At 36.7% G+C, this 26,570-nt stretch overlaps 1 long non-coding RNA gene across 1 annotated transcript in view; it reads right to left on the minus strand.

The window, feature by feature from the left end:
- Positions 1–6,372: 6,372 nt before the first annotated feature.
- Positions 6,373–26,570, minus strand: part of LOC134758119 (uncharacterized) — a 56,479-nt gene continuing 36,281 nt past the window's right edge. Inside the window, exon 3 of the long non-coding RNA XR_010133014.1 lies at positions 6,373–10,020. This is a non-coding gene — a long non-coding RNA (uncharacterized lncRNA). The remainder of the gene's footprint in view (positions 10,021–26,570) is intronic.

A 26,570-nucleotide genomic window follows, 5' to 3' on the forward strand; every position in this document is an offset into this window, starting at 1 on the left:
ACTTTGAAGAAATATTTTGTGCCCCTAATTCATCTACCAACCTCAATCATTGTTTAATTCTCCCTGGACTTTCTGTTTTGGATTATCTTCATTTTACAAGTACTTTTCTGTGGTTAGAGATTTCTTTTTTTCTGTTTTATGTGAGATTTGTTTTAAGGACTTTAAGATCTTATCATGGAAGAAAAAAGATTTTCATTTTTAACGTTATACTGGCCTCTAGAGTAGAAAATGTTGAATATCACCAACAAAGGAAAACAGCATGATAACTGGCATGGAAAAGATTTGTTTTTAAAACTCCAATCATTCTCATTAGGGGAGTACTCATTTAGAGGAGCATTATTTTACTTGAATATATAATTAAAATAAATAATTGTATTTTCATACACGGCACCACGGGAAAAAATGTGAAGAGACTATATAGTCTTAGCCACAGTCTAATATTTTTGGAACTAGATGGGCTGAGAAGTCACAACATTCTATTTCACATTTATATCGTGATCTTTCTCTAAAGGAAGTCAAGGTCTTAAATAAAACACAGAAGAAAAATTGTCCGATCTTTTTTTAGACATATCAAGAAAGGTAGAAAGGTTGGGAGTTATGAAGGTCAAAAGGCATCAAGATTGAATAAGAAAGAGAGTCAGAGAGTTACAAATTAGACAGAAGAACATTTTTTTGCCACCATTCCTCCCTATTCCACGGCTTATTAGTAAAAAATTAAACATCCAGAAGGCTGTCTATAACTTGCAACTTGAATTTCCTGAATTCCAGTTCAGCATCTTCATTGCATAATATAGCTTCTCCTACTAGGAAGATAAGTGATAGGAGAACCACCAAGTTTCTCATTGACCATGAGTGGTGGTCCTAATCACAAGGAAAAGGGACACCAGACATGGAACTCGACCTTCATGGCGCTCTGTGAAAACATCACTTTAAGGTACTAGCACCAGTCACAAGCTTTCTGAATTCAGCTGCCAGATAAAGACCCCTTTCCTAGAAAGCCACCAGGTCATAAAGAGATTATAGAAGGGTCTGATAGAGTACTTCTATACCAGATGCCTCTGGAATAGAGCAGAAAATTTCAAGTATATTTAGCTGACAGGGCCAGAACATGTCATCTTAGTATACCAAGCATGTTCACATACTCTTCTAATTTAGGTTTCTCAACCATCCAGGAAAAAAAGCATAGATATCCCTTTTTTTAAACAAATAAATGTTCAGAGGAGTTAAATAATATAGGCTTTACACTGATGTGAAATAGCAAAACTGGCATCTGAACTCATGTTATCTCATTTTAAGCCCTATTTCCGACTCTTCCTTCAGCACTGAGTATTCCTCATTGACTTCACCTCTTCGCTACTTGGGCAAGGCTTATGATTAATGATGGTTTGTATGGTAGGAAGTTTTTCTTTCATAAACAACTTTCATATTTACTGGGCTTGAAACTAGCCTTTAGAAGAACTCCTAAACCACTGGGTTATAAATTGGTCTTGATGAGATAAAGGAATGATTACCAATATTAAGTCATTTCCCACAGGTATACCCCAAGGCTGTTCCAGAAGCTTGGCAGTAGGCAGCTAACCTTTGAAAATGATGTCAGACTCAAAATGAGGCGTAATTTTGAAGTATATTTGATTTAAGTAGAACCCTAGACTGAGCCTCCTTTTTCTGTCTCTCCAACCATAAAATGCCATGCCATTCATATCCATGCACCGAGGTTGTTGTCTATCATACATACATGTATATTTTGGAATCATTTATTTGCATCTTCAGATTAGGCAGCTATGGATGCAGGGCCATGTCAGGCACGACCAGAAGTGGGTGATGTGTTTATTTTGACTCTCCACTTATACTTTCTATCCTTTTCTTTCATATTGATACCACCTAAGTTCTTAATAATAACCAATGCATTCTAATCTTGACCTCCAAAAGATAATCTCACAGAAGTTTCAATTTACACTAAAATGTAAATGGCAGACAACAACATCAACTTCTACTCACCCCAGAAGAATATATATTTTACAAGTATCAAGTCTTTGCACAAAATAGGAAAAAAATCCATCATAGTGATTGTGGATTTTCCTACAAAGATGACAAATCTTATTGCCATCTTCTACAATGTAGCCTCTTTCCCATTATCCCAACAAGGAGCAAAAACTCTATTCCCAAAAAAATGTCCAGAAGGAGAAAAAGTTTGTTTACTAAACTAAGAGTTAGAAGGAAGAGAAAGATAATAAACCTCCATTCATCCCCTATGACTTTAGGAAAAAAAGAGAGCAACTTCATGTGTATTGAGTTTCCATTACATATTATTCACTGTAATAACTCTCTTTTATGTACTATCTGATTTATTTCATATCACTCATGAGTTTCTCAAAACTCATGATAGAGGTAATTGGTTACCACTGTAATTTTTAAGAAACACGCAGTTTTGAATGTCAGAGTTGAAAGTGGAACTCAAGATTTTTAAGCCAACTGCATTTTCACCAGCGCCACCTGTATATGAACTAGTAGGTATTTCTGTTGATACTCTTGGATCTAAAAAACTTTCTCAGCACTACCTCCCAGTGTATTGTCTCTAGATTCAAACTGCGTGGGCTCAATCTCAGCTATACCATTAACTAGCAGCGTGACTGTAGTCTAGGTATTTAACTCTGCTGAGCTCAATTTCCTTATTTGCCAGAAAGGTATGATAATAGTACCTACATTGTTAGGATTATTGTGAAGATTAATTGAACTAAACTACATGAAATGCCTAGCACAGCGCCTCAATAGCTGTTCAGATATTATTGCCATTACTGGCTAGGTCAGAGGTGGTCATTTTTGCTTCTTGCATGTCAGCTCTGATTGAGCATTTCGGGAACATTGTGCTGAGAAGAATTCAGAGAAGACCTCTGTAGAGAGAGTACTGTGCCTGATTTGTCCCTAAGAGCAGGATGGGCCTAAGGGAACCAAGTGTGCAGCAAATAGGCTATTCTGGACCTAGGTGAAAGCTAACTCTCCTATGGGTCTTGCACAAAATGGTGCTTTAAAAAATTAATGAATGTTTAATGAAGTAAATAAATATGTGAATTAAGGAATCAACTTAAGGCCTACCCAGTGTGGGTCTATATATTAGCTGAATTTAGTGTCAAATTTTGAGTCCACATTCTCAGCTTCTTAGTCATCACTCAAAATAGGTGCTTTCTTTAAAACTTCAGGGGATCTCAGAGGAAAGACATTAAAAGGCATTGAAAATATGCAACATCTTTCTTGGTAGATAATGTAATAAGACAAAAGGACTTCTATCTCTAAGAGCCTATGACTCTAGGATTGGAGTATGTCCCAGTTGAAGTTGTCCAAGTTTGTGGCATGTTGGATATGACATTGTACAAAGAAGCAGAGACATGTAGTTCAAATTTAGAACCAGTAAACACATGGCTGTCCACAGTAAGTTCGGGTTGGAGTATTGAGTTTTCAATATAAAAATGAAAACTATCTTTCCTGGCTTTTGAGTTCTGTCCTTCACCTCTGAAATGTTGCCAGGTTAGTTTCAGAAGCAGGCACACATTTCTAAAAAGAGAAAAAAGATCTTTACCACAAAAATAAATAACTTTCAGACTTATGATGTAAAGACCTTAGATGAAGTGACTTGAGAAAATAAGTGAAGTTAGAAAAGTCTCATGAACAACTTTGGAGAAAAAATAGACTGCAGCTTTAGTTGCTCTTTTTACTTCTTCTTCTGAGACTAGGAAATACCAAATTATTTCATCTTTATTATTATTCCTTGTACTGTATCTATATACCTTGAAAAGAGGTGCCATGGTACAGGCTGAGGCTCAAGAGAAAAATGCAAAAAAATAAAGGGGGATGGGAATGACCTGTCTTGAAAAAGACTACACTTATACTGTTGAAATTGAACCCGAATACAAAGGATTAAATAATGCCTTTTGTATTATTACGAGCCTCTTAAAACAGAAAATTATGAGCCATATTTTATTATTAATTGAGAAGAGCGTCTAGCAGGGCTCAATGACTATCTTCTTTCATTTGTGATGCTATAATAAAGCACCACAGACCGGGTAATTTATAAACAATAGAAATTCTCACAGTTCTGGAGGCTGGGAAGTTCAAGACCACAGAGTCTGTATCTGGTGAGAGCCCTCTTGCTGAGTCCTTGTGTGGCAGGTGGTGGAAAAGCAAGAGAGGATAAACACTGTGTCCTCACATGGCAGAAGGGCAGAGGAGAGAGACGCCACTCGCACAACCCCTTTTAATAAAGGCATTAATCAGTTCATAAGAGAAGAATCCTCATGACCTAAACACTTTCTGAAGGACCCCACCTTCCAACATTGTTGCTTTGGAAATTAAGTTTCCAACACATGAATTTTGGACAACACATTAGGACTGTAGCAACGAGTACCTTGGAGCCAAAAAGATCCAAAACTCATTTTTCAAGGAATATATATGGCACAAGGTATCTGTAGAGCATACTTTGGGAACTACTGGCATATTGCTGCATGGGTATGACGTTAAATGTTTAATGATATATGAGTATAAGACAACCACTTGTACACATTTTTATGGCTTACAATGCAATATTATGTGTTTTTATGCATTTAACTCTCCAAATTACCCTGTGAGGTCAGTATAACAATATTCACTTCAAAGATGTAGAAAGAAAAACCCACAGAGGTGAAATAACTTTCCCAAAGTCTCATAAGTAATTACACGCAGAACCAGGACTCAGGGTTAGAGCTTTGGCTTTAAGTCTTATGTTGTTTCCAGTAGTAACAGCAGTAAACTAAACTGGAAAAGGTTTTGGCATATATATCAACTTTTTTTTAGGAGTATAACTATGTTATGGGCCCAGACTCATTAATCTCTCAATATTTCAGAGAAGTCGATAAGAAATTTGTTGTATTCCCATTTTGCAGCAGTTGTTTTTCTGTTTCCCTTCACACAGACCCCAAACAAGATTTGCTATTCCTTAAATAATGCAGTCTACAGAACCAATTAAACGGAGCAATCCTTTTGCCCACTGCTATGGATTAAGCTGAAAGCCTCTGAGTGGCTGAAACAAGCAGTGTCCACATTGCTGCCTTACATTGAAGTTATCAACAACATTTACCTACTGAAGGGATGCAGCTCTGGCCTGCTTTAATTGCTTTAAGTCAAATCCTGCCTCCGTTGTCATAGTTCTCGGGGAGAATACAGATCCCTAGGCTAAGGTTTAAATGATTTTAACAAGAACAACAACTGCAAACCTTTAAAGATCAACAACAAGGTGAAGATTTTTAGGAAAGTAAACCCAAACAAAATTGGTCCAAAAATATTTGAGAAGTCTGCAACTGATGACTATGGGTGTAACAAAAACTGGTCAGATTGATTTTTTGTGTATATTTGGGTAAGCTGCTTCACATCTTTGGACCTAGTTTATCCTTTTTAAAAAGAAGGCTATTGAATATATATTTAAAACAAAGATTCTGATATCATCTTGCTGAACTATGAAGTGTAAGGGAAAGCATTTTTGGTGCCTAATAAATGTCAGGGCCTTCTTTTATGCATTTCTTAATACTTGGGCTAATCATTTAAGGCTTTTGACACTGAATTTGAGCCTATGTCTTAATATGCATATGGGTTTTGTCCCCAACAGAAACTGGATGTACTAAAACACTGCACATTGATTTGGGGGGCGGGTACAGTTTTCAGAGGTGGTGATGATACCTTTTTCATTCTTATTTTCAAAATAGAGACTGTAGCCTTCAAAAATATTTTGTAATCCCTCAGTGCTTTCCTTGTAAGATTCTTTGGGTCTCTGAAAGCCATGAGTGTTTGTATCTAAATAAGAATCTGGAGCTAGCCTAGAGATTCTGAAGCTTAAGGAATCAGTTTTCTTCTTTTGGGACTGTAAGGGAACAGGGAGACCAGCAAACCTTTTGCAGAATGTTCTCTTCCCCTGATAGTGGAAAAAAAAAAAAAGGGCAGAAAAATCAGCAACGTGATAATGAAATCTCAACAATGACCTTTAGGAAATGTTAAAGGGATAGTGGCAGTGACTGTGGAAAGGATTAGTTTTGAACAGGGTTAATTTTCCCTCCAAATCATACTTTGAAACATGAAGTTAAAGCAGTAAGTTTTGTGATCACAAAATAAAAATTGCCAAGAGCATATCATTCAAGGCTAAAAGTGCCGAGAACAGGAGAAAGTTTGAAATAGAATTACGTGTTTCTCAGATGTCAAGTACATAAGCTTCCATATGATCACAGACACAGTGCCATTTCAAAATGCTCCTAAAATGGATTCTATATTATTTTCCAAATTTAGAATTTGATATTTTTACTAATTAAACAATGAGGTTGTATGTGAAAATTAAAAAAAAAAAGACAGCTATGATTACAGGTCTTGCTGTGGCACTTTATATTTAATTCACTTTTCTTACAACAATTTAATAAATTAGGAAATATTTCAAAATGTAAATATAGGTTTTATCAATTTGCAAAGTGATTGCTTTGGTGGTAATAGATTCTTCTTAAACATCAAGTCATGACATCTATCTCATTCCTGACTGAAGTTCCTGGTTTATTTTGGTGAATGTACTATGTGTATTTAGGGTGGAAAAGTATATTCTGGAGTTGTTGGATTCTTGTTCTACAAATGCCAACTAGATCAAGATGGCAAATAGTGTTGTTTAGATCCTATAATGTTTACTAATATATTTTTGTAGTTGTTTGAAAATATTATTTTTATTACTCAAAAAGATCCCGTAAGATGAAAACAAAAATACCATGATATTAAAAGTCTTCACTGAAACCACATTTGGCAAAATGTCTACTTAAATTACATAGATTTACATAATTTTAATAATAATCATCAAAGAGTTTAACACTGAATTCACTTTACTCATTTTTCCTACAAATATGTTTTGTATAGTTTCTTTTTTTTTCTTTTTGTAACTTTCATTTTAGGTTCAGAGGTACATGCACAGGCTTATTATAGGTAAATTGCATGTTACAGGGATTTGCTGCACAGATTATTTTTTCACCAAGGTAATAAGCATAGTGCCCAATAGATAGTTTTTCAATCCTCACTCTCCTCCCATTCTCCACCCTCAAGTAGGCCTCAGGGTCTGTTATTTTCTTCTTTGTGTCCATGTGTATTCATTCAATGTTTAGCTTCCACTTATAAGTGACAACATGCAGTACTTGGTTTTCTGTCCTGATTAGTTTGCTCAGGATTATGACCTCCAGCACCAACCATGTCACCACAAAGGACATGAATACATTTTTTTTATGGTTGTGTGTTTCTCGTTTGCTTGGTTGATTTTCTCTATCTCTTTATTTTGAGCCTATCCATGTTGTTTCATGTGAGCTGGATCTCTTGAAGACAGCACACCAATGAATTTTGCTTCTTTATCCAGCTTGCGATGCTGTGCCTTTTAATTGATGCATTTAGCCCATTGCCATTTAAGGTTAATATTGATAGTGCAGATTTAATCCTGTCATCATGTTTTTAGCTGGTATTATACAGACTTGATGTGTAGTTGCTTTATAGTATCAATGGTCTATGTGCTTAAGTGTGTTTTTGTGGTTGCTGATAATGATCTTTCCTTTCCATATTTAGTACTCCCTTCACAACCTCATGTAAAGGCATATCTGATGGTAATTCTTTTAGTATTTGCTTATCTGAAAAGGATCTTATTTCTCCTTTGCTTATGAAGCTTAGTTTGGCTGAATATGAAATTCTTATTTGGATTTTATTTTCTTTAAAAATACTGAATCTAAGCCCCCAATCTCTTCTGGCTTGTAGGATTTCTGCTGAAAGGTCTGCTGTTAGCTTGATGGGGTTGCCTTTGTAAGCAACCTGTCCCTTCTCTTTAGCTGACTTTAACATTTTTTCTTTCATTTCAACCTCAGAGAATCAGGTGACTCTGTGTCTTGCGAATGATGATCTTGTATAATATCTTGCAGGCGTTCTCTTCATTTCCTGGATTTGAATATTGGACTCTCTAGCAAGGTTGGGGAATTTTTCATTGACAATATCTTGAAATATGTTTTCCAAGTTGCATGCTTTCTCTCCCTCATTTTCAAGGATGCCAATGCATCCGAAATTTGATCTCTTTACATAATCTCATGTTTCTTGGAGGTTTTATTTATTCTTTTTATATCCTTTTTTCTTTATTTTTGTCTGACCAAGTTAACTTTGGAGAACTGGTCTTCAAGACCTGAGAGTCCTTCGTCAGCATGGTCTACTCTGCTGTTAATACTTGCAGTTGTATTGTGAAATTCTCAAAGTGAGTTTTTCAGCTCTGTCACTCTATCACATCAGTTTGGTTCTTTCTTAAAATGGCCATTTCATCTTTCAGTTCCTGTATTGCATTATTGTATTCCTTAGTTTCCTAGGATTGGGTTTCAATCTTCTCCCAAATCTTGATCATCTTTCCTATTCATATTCTGAAGTCTATATCTGTCATTTCTGTCTTTTCAGCCTAGTTAAGAACCATCACTGAGGAAATGGAGTGATCATTTGGAGGTAAAAAGATACTCTGGCTTTTTGAATTGCCAGATTTTTTTGCACTGGTTCTTTCTCATCTTTGATATTACTGTCCTTTGGATGGGGATTTTGGCTTTTATCTTCTTTGATGCCCTGGGAGTTAGATTGTGGCATATGACGGGTTCAGTCAACAGGCTTCATTTCTGGAAGATTTTAGAAAGCCAAGTCTCAGCTCTACACTGCTGGGCTGCATGTTTTAACTCTGGGAGGCTGGTACTGGGCCCCCGGCCTTGTTCTCTGGCCCCTCAAGGTTAGGAAGCTGCTGCACTGGAGAGACTGAGGTGTTCTTGTCCACTGGCCACCACACTCTGATGGGGAGGGGTGCTGGTCAAAGCATGTCACTGGATTAGTGGCAGTGGGATCCATGCTGGCTCATGCATACCAGCAGCCACAGCAATGTGGCAAGATGCACACATGTTGGCTTGCGAAGGGCAACTGTGGGAGCAGGGAGGTGGTGTTCCTGCACATGTTTATGCCAGTGATGACAGCACAGCAAGGGCAGTACACTAGCAGAGATGGAGTTACTGGTATCCATGTATGCATTCACACTGGCAGCATTGGTGGCGGTGGTGGCGGGGGTTGGGGGGAGAGCAGTGTTGCCAGCATCTGTGCACACATTAGTGCTGGCACAGGAGTGAACCTGCATGTTGATGGCCGGGGGAAGCAACAAGGTGGACTCATACAAGCACAGCGATGGAGGATGGCCATGAGCAAATTCATGTCAGTAAAGCATTACGGGAGGGCTGTGATGGGGTGAAGCTGTGTGTGGGCTGGTTCATGTAAGTGGGGCCTGGTCTGCTGGAGTTCTCTGATAATCAGGCACAGTCTGCCATTGAAGGAGCTATGATGAGGGTTCCTAGAAGCACCCCTGTTGGGTATCCAAGGCTGCACTTCAAGCAAGCACGACCAGACTGGCTCCCCAAGAGAGGCCAGCAGGTAACACAGCATCAGATCAGGCATCAGGCCACATCCCACGAGCAAGACTGCCCTGCTTTGTCTAGCTCTAACAGTCATATTGAGGCTAAAGTATCCTGGAGAAGCATAGTGAGCCTTGGAAGATGGACGTCCCTGGATGTGCTTCACTGCAGCTGTTCTCCCACCACTCTGGGCTCTGCATAGGCTGGAGTCCTGCCCATATGACCTCTCTGAGCAGCTTTTCCTACCATCTCAGATGCCCATAGAGGTTGAGGGACCTACCGGAATGGGTCCATGGTGAGAGCGGGCCACTCCTCACCTGTAAACTCACCCTTCCCCCAGGAGTCTCTGAGGGCCAGGTACAAGTCCTGAGGCTCAGCCACACTATGCAGGGTTCCCAGCTTCCTCTCTCTTCAGCCCAGCATCTGCATCCTCTCTGCATCCACTCTTAATGCCTTCCATCAGAAGATCTACTCAGAGGTGTGTTATAGTCTTTCCAATGTCCCAGTCTCTCAGTGGGAGATATTTCTCCTGGCCACATCTAGTCAGCAATCTTGGCAATTCTCCACGGTTCTACTGACAAAACAAACAAACAACAACAACTATATATATATATATATATTAGTTTCTAAGGGAGAGATTTTAAAATGATTGTCCAATTATTTATTTCTTCCTTTAATCCTGTTTTTGCTTTATATGTTTTAAGGTTCTGTTATTAGGTGTATACATATTCATGATTATCATATGTTCCAAATCGATTAGCCTATTAACATTATAAAATAATGTTCTTTATATTATTAATACTTATATGTTAATAATACTTTGTCTTCAAGTCTATTTTATCTGATATTAATATAGTTTCACTAGTCTTCTTATACTCACATTTTCTTATTGCATGATATATCTTTTTCTATCAATTACTTTTAACTTGTTTATTTATATTAATGTGCTTCTCTTTGTGATAGAATATAGTTTCATCTTCCTTTATTTCTAATAATATCTGCCTTTTAATCAGAGTGTTTTTAATCAATATTTAATGGCATTATTGATTAGGTTAAATTTAGGTCTACCATTTTATTATTTGTTCACTGTGTATAACATTTCTCCTTCTTTCCCCATTCTTGTCTTCTTTTATTTGTAGTGTTTTAGAATTTAGCTTTTTAACTATGTCTATTTGCATTTTTTCTTTTTAAGCAGTTGCTCTAGGGATTACTATGTGCACCCTATTTTTCTCAGTCTACTTAGAGTATTAATATTTAGAAACCTTGCAAAATAGTAAGTTCATTTATCCACACACTCTCTACTATGCTTTATGTAATTTTAACATCTGGGTTATCTCTAATTTGTCATCTGTTGTTTGCCTTTTTCTTTGCAATAAAGCCACATTTTTCTCACACACATATGAGTAATTTTAGATTGTCTCCTGGAAGTTGTGAATGTTATGTTGTATAGACTCTATTGTATTATATTGTTTTAAGGAGTATTGTTTTGTTTCAGCAGGCAATTCACTTAGAATCATATTGTCAATTCTCATGCCTGTGGTGGGTGGTGGCTCAGATATCAGATCAATTCTTAAATTTTTAGATGTACGCAATTTTCAGTTTGTGTCATAAACAACAGGTTCAAGAGTCAGCCAGTGACAGGCTGAGTTAAACCAGGAGACTTGGGGTTCACCTTCTCTGTGCCTCAGCTTTCTGAGTACCTTCCTTTATTCTCTGGTAGCCTTGGCTGTTTGATCTTCCTTGATGGCCAGAAGGACTGGGTTCTCTATCACAGAATTGCATTTGTTTTTGCTTTCAAGGTAATGCCTATGGCCACTGTCAGAGAAAAGTCACAAAATCCAGGGAACTCATTTTATGCCAGTCATTTGCTACAAGTTTCTACTCCAATCCCAAATCTACCACCACTGTTCAACCCCTAGAGTCCTCTGTTAGATTCTATTGTTGCAGATTTGTTTTTCAAATTTTATAGCTGTTATTTGTAGAAGAAACTGGCCTTTTAGGCACCCACTCTTCCAAGCCAGAAGGCCAAATTCTCATTAATTTCTTTGTTTCCCTTCCTCTTGAAGGAAGGGCCTGAGAATCATTTAACTCCAGTTATCCACTTCCAAAAGCATATGCTGCTAAGTCTTACATTTTAATTATCTTGATGTTTTAAACTCCACATTACATCATTCTTATTGTGTTATGCTTTCAATATTAATTCAGCTCCACAATACATCTTTCTTATTGTTTTATACTTTCAATATTAGTTCACCTTTACTTTTCTATGTACTTTTCTTGATTCACTACACTTCTTTCTATATTTCTGAGCTCTATTTTAGCTTATTTTCTTCTGCCTGAAAAAAAATTATTAGCATTTTCTTCAGTGATGGTACACTGAAAAATTTTCTCATTTTGTTTGTCAGAAAGTGTCTTTATTTTACTCTCACTCTTCAAGAATATTTCAATAAATTATAGTTATAGGTTTGCAATTATTTCATTTCCCCATTTTGACAATACCATTTATTTTCCTTCCTGTCTTTATTATTTCTGTTGAAAATTTGGCTTTCATTCTAATTGTTGTTCCCTGAAAATAATTAATTCATATAATCTATATTAATATTTTTTCTTCAAATTTAGCTTCAATACTGCTATGATCATAAGCCTGCATGTGACTTTCTTTTAAATGTTTCTACTTGGGATTTGTAGGATTTGTAGGCTTCTAAGCTTGATGCTTTTCCTCAATTAAAAACAAATTATTTATCATTACGTTCTCTAATATCATTTCTGTCCTATCCTCTCTTCCTTTTTATTTTGGGATTAGATTACATATAAGCAGACCTATATACTGTCTCTCTTTTTTTCTCTTTATATTTTCTAGACTTACATATAATTTGTTTTGGTATTTGAAATTCATTTCTAATCTGTAATCTAGTTCACAAATTCTCTCTTGTCTGCCGTTAATTCCACTATTTGAGTTTTTCACTTTGGTGTTTAGATTCCTCAGTTACAGAATTTCAATGTGGTTCTTCCCAGTTTCAAGCTTAAATTATTTTATTCCTGCCCTTAACTTCTTAATTTAGTGAGCATACTTATTTTAAAACCTGGAATTGACAACTTCCCCCAGTGGGTCTGTTTCTGTTATTATCATTATTGATATTACTTTCCAGTCATGTTATTTTTACAACTTATATAACTAGCCTTTTGATTTCATGTTTTAAATATTGTATTTTCATTTTTAAAATGTCAGCCTTAATTTTAGATACAGGGGTACATGTACATATTTGTTACATGGAAATATTGCCTGATGCTGAGATTTGGAGTATGGATCCTGTCACCCTGGTACTACGTATAGTACTCAATGGGTTTTTTTTTTTGTAACCCAGCCCCTCTCCCTCCATCCTCTAGTAGTCTGTAATGTTTATTGTTTCCATACTTATGTCATGTGTGCTAGTATTTTCAAAACTTTGTAGATAGTTTGAGTAATAGAAACACTTTGTTTTTCCCAAAAGTATTTAAATTTTTATATTCAGAGTACCTAGCCATCTGGGATTACTCAAAGCTGAGATGCCCACAAAGCTGAACTGCAGTCCCTGCAGAAGCCATCTTCTTCTTTATCACAGTTACTCTCTAGTGAGGCTTTTTAGAGTTCCATCTCAGTGTTAGGAAGATGCATCAGGACTTTTACTGGTGGGCCTTGTACCCAGAGGTTTTTACTCTAGCCTTGAGGCTATCAAATGAGCCATCCATCTTTTTATTCTTTCAGCTCCCTCGTAGATTTTTTTACTTACTCCCAGGTGAAATATAACTCAAATTCCTCTGATTTTCAATCTTTCCACACATCCCAGACTGATAATTCCTCACTATTATGCTATCTCCCTATTACTTTCAAGCAAAATTTTTTATATATCGACAAGATTTTCAATTGACTTCTAGGGGATAGTTGGACCAAGTTACCTAATCTGCCATTATAGGAAGCAGAAATGTAAAGTTAAACATTTTTTTAAAAATTTATACTATAAGAAGACAACTATTATTTAACTATAATAATATTATTTGATGGGGTAATTACAGCAAGTTAGGGAAATAATCAAATACCACCTGCAATAGTCAAAATAATCAAATCTATGCACTTTATCAAAATTTTTAAATTAGCATATAGTATTTACTGTTTTTATAAGAAAGGATTTTTTTCAAAGCATTATTTATACACACTACAGAGTATTCTTTATTTAAACATATCATGACTTACCCTACTGTATCCCTCTTTCACAATAAATATCATTCTGCATAAATCATTATTATATTTGCTAGCAGTTTGGGTTATCAGTTTTTCCTTCCATTTAGAAAAATGGCTGTTGTATTTATTTAATATAACCAGCAAATATTCATTGCTTAGTTCTATTTTACTAATTTCTTTTATAAATATTATTATTCTGTTTTTCCACAAGTTTGACCTTTTTTTCTGACTTTCTATCTTAAATGCTCAGGTCACAGATTTCAACTGGCTTTCATTTTAAAAAAATGTGCTTAAGGCCACAGCTATGTCATGGTTACACTGTTATGTTGTTCATTTCTAACATAATTCATTATGTTATATCCTGTTTATTATGTTTTATTGTTAAATTTCTATATATTTTACAACTATCATCATTTTACTCTTTTACCTGAGGGCACTTCACAATGACTAATTTTTCACACGACTCAAAAAAGTTTATAATTCTGACACTCCTGACCTATGACCACAGACAATGGGCATGAGATTTAAAATTATATTATATAACAAAAATGTGTCATTTTGGTTTGATAGTAAATGTTTAATTTAACTTTTTCACCCTTAAACCCTATTTTATTTTGCTCTATTGTATTGCTTGCTCTGAAGAAAGTGGTTGCCATGTTGTGTGGATTTGCAACCTACCAACAGTAAAGTGAGAGGGCTTGGAAGCAGATTCCCCAGCAACTGAGCTTGAGATGACTCCAGACCTGGCCAGTACCTCCATTACAACCTTGTCAGTGACCCTGAGACAGAACCATTCAGCTAGACCACCCCACGTGGTTATAGTCTGTGAGAAAAATAAATGTTTGTTGCTTCAAGCCACTAAGTTTTGGAGTAATGTATTACACAAGAAAGAGATAACTAGTATACATCTCATTTCTTTTCTACCAATATTAAATAATTAATAAAATTTCAAGTGACAAGGTAACATATAGGAAAAAGAGGGTATGGCTAAACCAAGATGTTTAAAACAAAATTACGGTCAAGTCTCAATTGTGTATAAGTAAGGAAATAGAAAGTACTAATCTCTCCAGATATGATGATAAGAAACCTGGATATCTGTCCGTGGGGTCAGGAAATAAAAATCCAATGTTGAGAACCAAAGAAGATGAATGGAGTTAAATGAATAGTTTATGACTTCCCAAATGCAGTTCACGTGAACCAAGTTCATGGCCACGGCCCAACCTTCACCACCTTACACCTTATTGAGTTGTATCACAGAAGTGTCGTTGGCTTACTTGCAGACTGCTGATTGAAATCTGCTCTGCCGTCAAGCTTCAGGTTCATGGCAGTGCACTGTATTCCAATCTCTTTTGTCCTTACATGTATTTAACATGAGGAATTATGGTTTAAATTGAACCTAAAAGCTAAAATTTCTGTGACAGATATTTATTTAAAGCCAAATAAGAAATGCTATGCTCTGTCAAATCCTTTGGGAAGAATCCTCAAGGGAATTACATTTCCTGCTGTGTGTTTTATCTCTTTCACAATATAAAAGATGGGACTTTTCCTTTTGGGGTGTTTTAAGATCTCTGACATCTGGTTTAGAAAGTGATGAACGTGCAACTTCAGTAATATCTTGCTTTTGTCACAGGAAACATCAATAGACAGAACTATGCCTGTGACGTTCATACTAGTGCACTCTATCATAGCAACATTTTTCTTAAAATCTGGACTTGGTCCTGTCACTTGACTTGTGGAGAATGGGTTATCTTGTTTCAAAAATCTTTGCCAACTATCTGTCATCATTAGTGAAAACATCTTTTTTCTGCCCCATACTGTCTGATAATTCAATATACATACTTTCTCAATCACATCTTTGTTGTCTTGTGCCCCCTCATCCTCCTTTGCTCCAATTTTTCATTTTAGTATAGCTGTTCCAATTTCTGGTGCCTTTTGAAAAATTGTCATAAAGCTTCCTGTCTCTCTGTTTTTATTCTCTGACCTTGGCTAACTGGAAGTCCTGAAACCTAAAACAGATATTTTTACTTCTACTTGTAAAAAGACCACCTATGAATAACTATAAATGTATGATTATAAACAAGAGAGGCATTTGGGGAGACATTCCTTAGCAGACTCCTCTTATAAAGCAATGCAACATATTGCATAAGGGCTCAGGCTTTGGACACAGGTGGATATGGGCTTACGTTCTAGTTTTGCTATTTAACTGTGTGACCATGGGGAGAGTTCTGTATGTTCTCCAGGTATCAGGTTCCTTATATATTAAACGGTATTTGCCTAGAATATTACTTTGGGTTTTAGATATAATGATGTATGTAAAGTGTTTTTTAAAAAGAGCTTGGAATATAATAAATGCTCAGAAATTATCAGCCCTACCTCTCCCAGGAAAGGTTGGTTTTGGTTATGCTATCATATCATAGGTTTTTCTACAATAATGAGATAGATAACTTTTTCTTTTATTGGATATAGAATGAAGAAATTTAGCCCACAAGACAAGCATATTAAGGGAATTATGTGGCCTTTTTAACAGGGTTTACTTCAGGTCCACAGCAGTATATGTGAACACACTGTTGACTGATAAGGGATGTAAAAACTACCTCTTAGGCCTGGTGCGGTTGCTCACACATGTAATCCGAGCTCTTTGGGAGGCCAAGGCAGGTGGGTCACTTGAGGTCAGTAGTTCAAGACCAGCCTGGCCAACAAGGTGAAACGCCATCTCTACTAAAAACACAAAAAATTAGCCAGGCGTGGTGGTTCCTGCCTGTAATCCCAGCTACTCAGAAGGCTGAACCAGGAGAATCACGTGAACCCAGGGGGAGAGGTTGCAGTGAGCTGAGATCACGCCATTGCACTCCAGCCTGGAGGAAAAGAGTGAAACTCCATCCAAAAACAAAAAACAAATAACAACAACAAAAAACACCTCTTATTAAGTTCCTGATCTATGTGAAGAAATGTATGATAGCCATTAGATAGAAAGATAGATGATGATGATGATAGATGATAGATGGATAGAAAGAAATGGAGTCATGAGATCACAGAATTTGAAAAATTAAGAAAGCTTAAATAATTGGTAATGCAACCCCTAATTTTACAGATGAAAGGAAAGATACGATGCTGAATTTGCAAGAACACAATTGTCTCAGATTCCTTTCTCATGTTATTTCCACTACATCAAAATGTTGACTACAGACATTTCCACAGAATCTTGCAAATAGCACCAAAGAATTCATTTGCAACTATTTGTACAATGAAAAATATTTCAAGAATTTGAAATTGAAAGACCTCTTACAGAAGTTTATTGAAGATTGTTACTTTTTGATAAAGCAAAATATTTTGCCTAAACTAGATATACACCTGCATTTGAATCTATTTCATTGTCCTACCAGACAATAAATGGCCTTTGAAGGTAAAAATTGATTTACTACTTAAAATCATTCAAGCATATGCAGTCAGAACTGTGGAAAGCAGTAAGTGCAGTTATCAAGTAAAATTCCCAAAGTGTATAACCTTCTCTCATCCAGCATGTTAAGCCTTTTGGCAAAGTTTATTAGCATTTTAAAAATACTAAAATGAAAAATAAAGTCTCCCTACATTTAGAATAAACTAAAATATACTGAATACCAATGCTTCAGGGACTTTAAGAAACACTTTCAAAGGGGGAGGACACAGCCACGTGGAACAGCTCCCACACAGGGCCTGAGACAGTTGGCGTGCTTTTAACAGATCTTCAGAGGGACGGTATTGAGAATGGACATAGGGAAGACCCAGAAGCTAGGCTGAAGGGGGAGAAAGCTGGAAACTCTGCACAAGGCTACTGTGCACCAGAACTCATTTTTGGACCATAACAGCACTAGGGGAATGGGTGAGTTGAATTGGTAAGGAGCAACCCACTCTTGCCACAGGCCTCTGGAACCCCAGCATGAGGAGACCCCTTGACTACCACTGACACATGAGTTGGCAGAGAGACCTGCTTAGAGAATTTGAAAAATTAAGAAAGCTTAGAGAAGTGGTAGGGGCAGAAGCCAGCTGATGTGGAAATCAGAGGGTTTGGTGTGAGAACATCTGCAGCACAGCATGTCCAGGGACAGCCATCTTCTTAGGCCCAAGTTGCTCCCACTGAGACTTTAGCCCTCGGGGAACTGTTGGACCTGATCTCTGCAGGGTGGTCTTGCCCATCAGATGGGGCTGGTCAAATCTAAACACCCTTTGGTCTGCTGTCCTCTCCTGAGACCCCAGCCTGGCCATGGCTGCTTGCAGGGCAGTCTTGGGTACCCTTGGGACCTGAACAATAGCTTCTGTGCTGGTTGATCATGACCAGTGGAGAACTCCAGAGAGGCGGCCCCTATGGTGGTACATCAGCCAACCTGCTCCCTCCCCGTACTGCAGTTTCCCCTGTGACCGTGGTAACTCCCTACATTGCTTTGCTGGCACCTGTCTGTATAGGCAGGTTTGCTTTCCTTGCCCCACCCAGGCACAGGAGTTCAGTCTGCCCACCCTTCCCTTACTGCCCTGCCATTGCAGACAAAGCCTTGGTGGGCACAGAGCCAGCAAGGCTCACCACCTTCCTTGTAATAACATTGCACAGAGAACAGCAGATCCTCCTCCACCCTGAGCAATCACTCCTGCTTGTGGGGTACAGAGAAAGCACCCAGACCTGAACTTGCCAGCACCTCACCCCGAAGCCAACACCACCTACAGCACAACCATGTGCAGTCTCCAGCATGGGCCCCTGCCAACCCAGCTGCATTGCCTCCACCACTGTGGTACATGCCTGCAGGGAGGCAGGCACTCTGGCACCCACTAGCACTCTACCATAGCTGCTGCACCTCAGCTCCCTCAGTGCAATGAATTCCAAACCTCAGGGATCCAGATCCAAAGAACAAACTCAAGGCCCAATACAAGTCCCCCAGATTTAGAGCACACAGTCCAGGAGTTGGGAGCTAAGGAATGGCCACCTAAAGTCTCTCAGAAAGAAAGCCAGTTGGCTGAATCCACCTTCTACTACAATCAAACCCTCAAGGTCACCAAACAGGATAAAAGAAATAAAACCCATTTGAAGGTCAACAACCTCCAAGATTGAAGGTAGATAAGCTCTCAAAGATGAAAAAGAATCAGCAAGATAACTCTGAAAACTCAAAATGCTGGAGTGCCTTCTTTCCTCCAAATGACTGCATCACCTCTCCAGCAAGGGTTTTGAACTGAGCTGAGATGGCTGAAATGACAGCAATAGAAATCAGAATATGAACAAGAAAAAAGATCATTGAGCTACAGGAGTATGTTGAAACCTAATGCAAGGAAAGTAAAAATTATGATAAAACAATGCAGGAACTGACAGACAAAATAACCAGTATAGAAAAGAATATAACAGACCCAACAGAGCTGAAAAACAGTACAAAAGTTTCATAATGTAATCACAAGTATTAATAGCAGAATAGAACAAGCAGAGAAAAGAATCCCAGAGCTTGAATACTGGCTTTCTCAAATAAGACAGCCTGACAAAAATAAATAAAAAAGGATGAAAAGGAACCAACAAAACCTCCAAGAAATATGAGATTATGTAAAGAGACCAAATCTTCAACTCATTGGTGTCCCTGAAAGAGATGGGGGAGAATGCCAACTTGGAAAACATATTTCAGGATATCATCCATGAGAACTTCCCCAGCCTAGCTAAAGAGGCCAATATTCAACTTCAGGAAATACAGAGAACTCCAGTAAGTTACTTCACAGGAAGATCATCCCAAGACACATAATTATCAGAGTTAAAATGAAAGAAAAAATGTTAAAGGCAGCTAGAGAGAAAGGTCAGGTCACCTACAAAGAAAGCCCATTAGACTAACAGTCAACCTCTCAGCAGAAACCCTATAAGCCAGAAGTGATTGGAAGCCAATATTCAACATTCCTAAAGAAAAGAAGTTTCAACCCAGAATTTCATATCTGGTCAAACTAAGCTTCATACATGAAGGAAAAATAAGATTATTTCAGACATGCAAATGCTGAAGAATTTATTACCACTAGACCTGCCTCACAAGAGTCCCTGAAGGAAGCACTAAATATGGAAAGGAAAGACATTATCAGCCACTACAAAAACACACTTACATACACAGACCAGTGACACTATAAAGCAATCACATAAGTCTACAGAATAACCAGCGAACATCATGATGACATAATCAAATTCACATCTATCAATACCAATCTTAATGGTACACAAACTAAATGCCACAACTAAAAGACACAGAGTGGCAGGCTGGATAAAGAACCAAGACCCATTAGTATGCCGTCTTCAAGAGACCCACCTCACATACAACAACATTCATAGGCACAAAATAAAGGCATACAGAAGAATCTGCAAAGCATATGGAAAACAGAAAAATCAAGGGTTGCAATCCTAGTTTCTGACAAAACAGACATTAAACCAACAAAAAATTTTTAAAAAAGACAAAGAAGGGAATTACATAATAGTAAAGGGTTCAATTCCATAAGAATATCTAACTACCCTAAATATATATGCACTCAACACAGGAGCACCTAGATTTATAAAGCAAGTTCTTAGAGACATTGAAAGAGACATAGACTCCCACATAATAGTGGGAGACTTTAACATCCCACTGAAAATTTTAGACAGATCATCAAGACAGAAAATTAACTGATATTCAGAACCAAAACTTGGTACTCAAATAGACCTGATAGATATCTGCAGAACTCTCCATCCAAAAACAACAAAATATACATTCTTTTCATCACCACATGGTACTTACTCTAACGTTGATAACATAATTGGAAGCAAAACACTCCTTATCAAATGCAAAAGAACTGAAATCATAACAGTCTCTCAGACAACAGAGCAATCAAATTAGAGATCAAGACTAAGAAGTTCACTCAAAACCATACAATCTCATGAAAACTGAATAACCTGCTCCTGAATGAATTTTGGGCAAATAATGAAATTAAGGCAGAAATCACAAAGTTCTTTGAAACTAATGAGAGCAAAGATATAACATACTAGAATTTCTGGGACACAACTAAGACCCTGTTAAGAGGGAAATTTATGGTACTAAATGCCCACATCCAAAAGTTAGAAAGATCTCAAGTTAGCAACCTTACATCACAACTGAAAGAACTAGAGAACCAAGAGCAAACAAATCCCTAAGCTAGCAGAAGGCAAAAAGTAACCAAAATCATAGCTGAAGTGGAGGAGATTGAGACATGAAAACACTTTCAAAAGATCCAGGAATTAAGGACCTGTTGTTTTTTTGAAGAAAAATAATAAGGTAGATAGACCACTAGCTAGACTAATAACAAAAAAAGAGAAGATTGAAATAAACACAATCAGAAATGACAAGGGGCATATTACCACTGTCCTCACAGATACACAAACAACCATCAGAGAATATTATGAACATGTATATGCACAGGAACTAAACAATCTAAAAGAAATAGATTAATTCCTGGATACATAGACACTCCCAAGACTGAGCCAGCAAGAAATATAACCCCTGAACAGACCAATAACAAACACTGAAATTGAATTAATAAAAGGCCTACCAACCAAAAAAGGCCTAGGACCAGATGGATTCACAGCTGAATTCTACCAGATGTACAAAGAAGAGCTGGTACCATTAATGCTGAAACTACTCCAAAAAATTGAAAAGGAGGGACTCCTTCCTAACTAATTCCATGAGGCCAGCATCATCCTGATACCAAAACTTGGCAGAGATACAACAAAAGAGAAACTTCAAGCCAATATTCTTGATGAACATTGCAGCAAAAATCCTCAACAAATTACTTGCAAACTGAATCATCCAGAAGCACATCAAAAAGCTTATCCACCATGATCAAGTAGGCTTTATCCTTGAGATGCAAAATTGTTTCAACATAGGCAGATCAATAAATATGATTCGAACTAAAGACAAAATCCATAAGATCTTCTCAATAGATAACAGAAAAGGCTTTCAATAAAATTCAACACTGCATTATGCTAAAAACTCTCAATAAACTAGTTATTTAAGGAACATATCTCAGAATAAGAGCCATCTACGACAAACCCACAGCAAACATCACATTAAATGGGCAAAAGCTGGAAACATTCCTTTTGAAAACCTGCACAGGACAAGGATGCCCTCTCTCACCACTCTTATGCAACATAGTATTAGAAGTCCTGGCTAGAGAAATTAGGCAAGAGAAAGAAATAAAGCCCATCAAATAGGAAGAGAGGAAGTCAAACTATCCTTATTTGCAGATGACATAATCCTGTATCTGGAAAACTTCATAGTCTTGGCTCAAAATCTTCTTAAGCTGATAAACAACTTCATCAACATCTCAAGATATAAAATCAATGTAAAAAACATCATTATCTTTCCTATACATCAGCAGCAATCAAGCAAAGAGCCAAATCGGGAATGCAATTCCATTCACAATTGCCACAAAAAGAATATAAAATACCTAGGAATATAGCTAACCAGGGATATAAAATATCTCTACAAGGGGAGCTACAAAACATTGCTCAAAAGAATCAGATATGACACAAATTTAAAAAATTTCATGTTCATGGGTAGGAAGAATCAGTATCATTAAAATGGTCCTACTGCCCAAAGCAATTTATAGATTCAATGCTGTTCCTATTAAACTACCATTGAGAGGAGGAAGGAGAGGATCAGAAAAAAATAACTAATGGATACTAGACTTAATAACTGGGTGATGAAATAACCTGTATAACAAACTCCCACGACACAAGTTTACCTGTATAACAAACACACACATACCCCTTAACTTAAAAGTTAAATAAAGAAACACTTTCACACACATCGTCTTAATCTCATGACTCTAAAAAGCTAGTGGAAATCTTTATTTAACTGATGATGAAATTAAGGCTCACAAAATTAAGTTACTGATCTACAATCACACAAATATAAATGATAAATATAAATATAAATCACATAAAAATAAAAGTATAAATATAAATAAGAGAGCCAGGTCTCCAACCTGAGTCTCAATTCCAAATGCCATGCATTAGACTGTAATTATTTCAGAAAGCCTCTTGAATTTTTGGTTTATGTGTTTGTTTTACCACAGAAAGTCAATATTAGAGAATGTTCAGCAAAATGGAAACAAATTTAATATGATCCTATTACCTGGAATAACTTTTCTATTTTTCATGTGTTCCCCAATGATATTTATCCAAAAGCATTCATAATTTTACACAGCTCTAATCCCAGTGTTTGTTAATTTTTATTAAGATTTTGACTTACTTAACATGCTACCATGATTTTACGTATGCTTTTTGCTTTTGTCATGATTGTATAATATTTAATTACTTCATTAGACAGTGATTCATTCTAGTTTCCACTAATATTGGATAATTAATACAATAGAAAACAATTTTGTACATATAGCTTTCTACTTTTGTTTCAATATTTCTTTATGCTACATTTCCACGAATTTAAGACTCCTGAATTAAGAGCAGATTTTTAAATGTCTTTTTATAGTATCGACAGCTTGCTTTCCAAAAGCATTATATAAATTTACAGTGTATTATTGCATTTGGTGTTCATAACACCCCACAATCACAAAGTTCTAGTGAACCCACGATTTTTGGGAATTTAGTGAGATTCACAGTAAGTACAAGGTAAGTGTATTAGTCTGTTTTGTGTTGCTGTAACAGAACACCACAGACTGGGTAATCAATAAAGAACAGAAATTTATTAGCTTACCAGTCTGTAGGCTGGAAAGTCCAAAGTCAAAAGGCCAATTATCTAGTGAAGGCCCTATTGGTAAGTCCACCCCATGGTGGAAGGCAGAAGAGCAAAAGAGGGCAAGAGAGAGAGCAATAGGGAGTAAATCCACTTTCATGATAAGGAACGCAATCCTGTGATAATGGCATGGTCTATTCATGATCTAATCACCTCTTATAGGTCCTACCTCTTCATACGGTTACAATGACAATTAAATTTCAATGTGAGTTTTGGAGGGGACAAACATTCAAACTATCACAGTTACCTTATTAAGCTTCTAACTAAATGAGGGTACCAACAATCTTCAGAGGCCACACTTTTCAATCAAACCAGAACTTGTTTCCAATGTAGAAAGAATGCAGTACATTCTGAGAAAGATGGATCGACAGGTAACTCTGTCGTATTCTTTCTTACTGGTGTTCCTTTCCTATAATAGCCAACAATGATGAGAGTAAGAAAAGGAAAAACAGGGCAACTTATAGTTCCTTTTTTTTCAGTCCTTCCTTACTCATAAGTAAGCTAAAGATAGTGTTGACAGAATGTGCAAGTGTCAAGAAATGAAATAAAAACAGCTAATTAAGGTTGTGCATGATTTCCACTCTTCGGGCGAGAATAAAAAAAGTGCATGTATGAACTATGAAATACAAATTGTTCAAATTCGTGATTCTGCATATAAACGAAATGTTTTTATATTTGCATATAAAACTGGCATTTTGCAATTTAAACAGTAAAGTTCATGCTAATAATATAAAAATTTAATTTTTTTTTTTTTTTTTTTTTTTTTTTTTTTGCTTAGAGCAACATTAAATAGCAAACATGAAACACCATGGCAAGTCAAGAGACAGACCATGGAATGGAAAAAAAAGCTTTATATTTTAGTACTTTAGTGGCACTTTTTTCCTGCTTTTTGAACAAGGAGCTCCACATTTTCATTTTGCACCGAGCCCTGCAAATGATGTATCTGGCCCTGTCTTTAAGTATTGAGAAGCTGTCAAGTTTATAGTGGTGGATACACATTTTCAAACTTCTGATTTTAACTTAAAAGCTCAAATTTTATCATAGGCCACAAATACTGTCAGTTTTGTTCCTTGAAATGACAAGCTCACTTCACCCTTTTTTGAGAAAATGTCTGCCAAATTCCCTAGTCTGAATAACCAGTTTCCTTCAACAAAAAAAATAACATTTCATGAAAAAAGGGGCCAGTTCAGCTCTCAACAATGCCACAGCCATACAACTACCCTTTCAATGTAGCAGAAATGCTTTATGCATACTTCCTACTTACACATAATATTAAAAAGACATGTAACCAAAGATCAAGATTTAATAAAAATTCATAATTTTAATGCTTCTTCCAATACATTTGTAAGTAAAACTTGCTTTTTTTTTCTGTATGTGCTTGGCAACAAAGAATACAATGTCTACCAGTATTGTTTTTTTTTTCCACATTGCCTTGATTCATGCTATATATCTAGCAGTTTTCCCTATGATGGTATATGCATTATCTGTGCAAATGTCAACACAGCAAAAAATATAAATAATTTTTAGTATTATGAAAATAATTTTGATTTCATAGACCTCCAAAAAGGTTCTCAGAGGCCTCCAGATGTCCATAGGTCATACTTTGAGAATCACTACATTAGCTAATTCATTGTAACAGGGAGAATAAAATAAACCAAAGGAAAGTAATTTGTATTTAAAACAAAATTTTAAATTATGCTTTACTAATATGTAATATACAAATGGACACTGGCATCATCATTTTTGCATGTCAAATGCCTATTAATCATATATAATAGATAAAATATCCCAGGGGAAGAATAAGATTTCCTCAACCCCAAAATGTTGACAGATTACTCATTTGTTCTTTCATATTTTGATTTATCATGTCAAGTGGATTGCCAAAATTATGCATTTCTACTAATCCTCACAAAAGTGGTCACATGATTTTCAAATATTCATGCAAGAAAACAACAAGGGGCTACAAATAATAGAGCACAAGAAAATAAAAATAAAATGGCAAAACCAGCACTTCTACTCCTGAAGTGAGCTCTTTGTCGGTCACATTCTTAGGTAAGAATCAGTGATGAACTCATCAGCGATAACAAGAAGCCAGTCAAAAGTGTTGAAAATTATCAAAAAGATGGTTTGATAATAAATGATCAATCTAACCCTAAAAAGTGTACAGTGTAACTTGTACACACTTAAGACAGTAACACTTATATATACATAAATAATTATTAAAAAATTATGTAAATAAAATGAAAAGGACTGTCAATTATGACTCCACTAGAAACTAAAGTTATTATTAATCTAGTTATACACACATGAGATTGATAAAGAAGAAAGATGTGAGGGTGAAATTTATGTGTCATCTTGACAGGGCTGAGGACACCCAGGTATCTGCTATAATGTTATTTCTGAGTGTGTCTGTGAGAGTATTTTTGGAAGAGATTTGCATTTGAGTCAGTAAACTGAGTAAAAAAGATGCACCCTCACCAATGTAAGTGGGTATCATCCAATCCATTGAGGGCCCAAGTAGAACAACAATGCAGAGGCAGAGGAAATTCTTTCACTCTCTTTTTGAGCTGGGAGCTCTTCTCAAGCCGTCTTCTCTCAGCCTTAGACATCATAGTTCCTGGATCTCCACCCTTCAGACTTTAGAATTTATACCATCAGTTCTACTGCTTCTCTGGCCTTGGTGTGTCCAGAATTGGTTCCTTCCAGTGGGTTCTTGGTCTCGCTGACTTCAAGAATAAAGCCGCGGACCCTCGTGGTGAGTGTTACAGTTCTTAAAGATGGTGTGTCTGGAGTCTGTTTCTTCAGATGATCAGAGTTTCTTCCTTCTGGTGGGTTCGTGGTCTTGCTGACTTCAGGAGTGAAGCCACAGGCCTTTACAGTGAGTGTTACAGCTCTTAAAGGTGGCACATCCGGAGTTGTTTGTTCCTCCCAGTGGGTTCATTGTCTCGCTGACTTCAGGAATGAAGCCGCAGACCCTCGTGGTGAGTGTTACAGCTCATAAAGGTAGTGTGTACCCAAAGATTGAGCAGCAGCAAGATTTATTGTGAAGAGTGAAGGAACAAAGCTTCCACAGAGTGGAAGGGGACCCAAGCAGGTTGCGGCTACTAGCTTGGGTGGCCAGTTTTTATTCCCTTATTTGGCCCCACCCACATCCTGCCG

Source organism: Gorilla gorilla, chromosome 2 (genome assembly GCF_029281585.2).
Source record: "Gorilla gorilla gorilla isolate KB3781 chromosome 2, NHGRI_mGorGor1-v2.1_pri, whole genome shotgun sequence".
Classification (NCBI taxonomy): Eukaryota; Metazoa; Chordata; class Mammalia; order Primates; family Hominidae; genus Gorilla; species Gorilla gorilla.